The sequence below is a fragment of the Nansenia antarctica genome (genome assembly GCF_963989245.1).
Source record: "Nansenia antarctica genome assembly, chromosome: 11".
In the NCBI taxonomy this organism is placed as follows: domain Eukaryota; kingdom Metazoa; phylum Chordata; class Actinopteri; order Argentiniformes; family Microstomatidae; genus Nansenia; species Nansenia antarctica.
In genome coordinates this window covers 8,082,107-8,084,606 of record NC_137681.1, presented here as the reverse complement: position 1 = coordinate 8,084,606, position 2,500 = coordinate 8,082,107, and the positions used below count along the sequence as shown (strand labels likewise).

General features: G+C 45.4%; 1 protein-coding gene across 4 annotated transcripts in view; it reads right to left on the bottom strand.

Annotated features, from left to right (window-relative positions):
- The window catches only part of LOC308167110 (cytohesin-1-like), a gene marked incomplete at its 5' end in the record, with an annotated part of 12,659 nt that overhangs the window by 7,084 nt on the left and 3,075 nt on the right, over positions 1–2,500 (bottom strand). The window lies entirely within an intron of this gene.

Here is a 2,500-nt window from a genome sequence, read left to right as displayed (position 1 = left end):
GCTTTGCTGCCAGCTAGCTAGCTAGACCTCAGTATCATCATCTGTATGTGAGACTGGACTTTCAACAACAACCCCACACCTCTGTGTCGATTCTTCTGTTTACCCTCCTTATACACATGCACACGCACACACACACACGCACCCATGCCTGTCCACGCACTGATAAGTAAACAGTTACGGTTGCATCCCTCCATCAGGCAAACAGTGCAATCGGACTTACCACACACAGAGAATTGTTTTTATCAGCAAATGACAGTGTGTTCTGTATTCTTGCTGGGTTTCCTGATGCAGGGTGTTTCCAAGTCAGAAGATAATATGAGCAGGAATATAGTGCACTCTTTTCTGAGTTACCATGAGAGACACACACACACGCACACACACAGGCACACACACACAGAGACAGAGAAACATACTTCCTCTTCTGCTCGGTGTTCCTACCAGTGTTTCTCTCCAGTGTTTCTCTCCAGTCTGTCCACTCTCTCCAGACCAGACAGCCCTCTTCCCACTACTCCCAGTAGAAAAAGGTCCAGACACAACAGACAGCCCTCTTCCCACTACTCCCAGTAGAACAAGGTCCAGACCCAACAGACCCCACTGACTCCCTCTGCCAGAACACTCACACAGTCTCCTTTCACTCTCTCACTGTCTTTTCCAGAAAGCGTTCTCCTTGCTCCTTTAGTACATCAGTATTATCCACAGTTCATACAGTCTGACTTCAGTTCTGTTCTCAGTCCACTCCGGCCCAGCAGTCCTCCAGACTCGTCCCAGCCAATGTTATGATAGTGACGGGGGTCTCCCTCCCCCCTATTTCTGTCCTAGTCCTCCAAAAGGAGGAGTGCACAGATCAACTGAGAGACTGACTAGGGGTAAAACCAAAACCCTCTCTTTCACTCTCTCTCTCTTTCTCTCTCTCCACCCCCCCCAAGCATTATACACAGGCTCCACCCAGTGGACACATATACTTGTGAGTGAGTAAGTGGGTATGACTGCAGAGAGAGAGAGAGAGAGAGAGAGAGAGAGAGAGAGAGAGAGAGAGAGAGAGATTGAAGCATTGAAGCAACGTGGTATTAATGTCTCGTTGCTGTGATGATTTTTTGTGTCCATGTAGTCAGAGGCCTGACTGAGGGTTATGTAGGGTGTGTGTGTGTGTGCAGACTAAATGTCTTACAGCACTGATCATGTGCGACTTAGGCCCTTAGCCCTTAACAAACCACTGAGCAACAAAAAGTCTACTGTTTTGTTGATTGATGCGTCGGCTCTTTCAAACCAATCACATGGTCATTGCTCACACCCATACACAGCTCATCTAATCAATGGATCTAATATTAGACCTGTAACTCTTGTTGCATGTTATCTCAGTTGCTGATAAAAGCTGTTGCAGCTAGGCTTTATAAAAATACATAAAAAATGTATATCTGTTTTATTGCAGCATCAGAGGTCATCCTTTGATACTGTTCTTTATGTTGAAGTTGGAGTTCTTCATTCATCTTTAGATGTAAGATTTAAGAGAGTATGGGGGATAAAAAGACACATAATAGATAATGAATAAATAAATTCAATAAATAGAGAGTGGACACAATAGTACGGTACAGACTAAAAGAGAAATACAGTTACGCATATTAAGAACATTGTTCAAAAACAGTGTGAGGTCAGAAAAGTGCTCCATTTGAGTTAGTCTATTTGACCACTAGGACCAAGCTCCGGACCTGGGGTGATGGGGCCTTTTCAGCCGCAGCCCCGTGCCTCTGGAACGCCCTCCCCAACCACATCAGACAGGCCAACACCCTCCCGACATTTAAACAGGCCCTCAAAACCCACCTCTTCAAGCCTTCACTAGTAAACCCTCTCCCCCTCCCCTTCCCATGTGTCCCCAGCACTACCTTAACTAGGCCCCTATACTTTCTTTACCTTTTGTTTCTTTTTATTATTACTACTCGATCTTTTCAGTTTGTAAAGCGTCTTTGAGTGTCTAGAAAAGCGCTATATAAGTCTAATGTATTATTATTATTATTAGTTATGACCACTAGAGACCCCCCTCTCCCCACCACACCACAGAACTCAAGAGAGGCTAAAACACTGCTGCCTGGCCCATAGCCCATAGCCCCTTATCCAACTTTGCTGCTTTTAAAGATCTGTGTAAAGAAGTGTGAGCTGCCCGTAATCCTTTGGAGGGCCAGTTAAAGCACTTATGATCTTTTGAGGTTAATAACGTTCCCATTATGCAACAACACCATACAGCACTAACGACATTGACAAATATTTGTCAACCCTGTATTTTCTCACCATTTCACACGACAACAACCTACTCGTGAAGCGTCATAATCATAGGCATTACCATACCAAACCTAGACAACATGGCTTGGGGCGAGACGCCTTCTAGGTCTCAGGCCGGTTAAGCGTCACTGTGCAATGCTGACCTCAGCTATCCCCTACACACCCACACCCACAGGGAGGTTATGGTATAATTTAGTGGTAAGCTCCCTTGGTGACTGCACCGAGC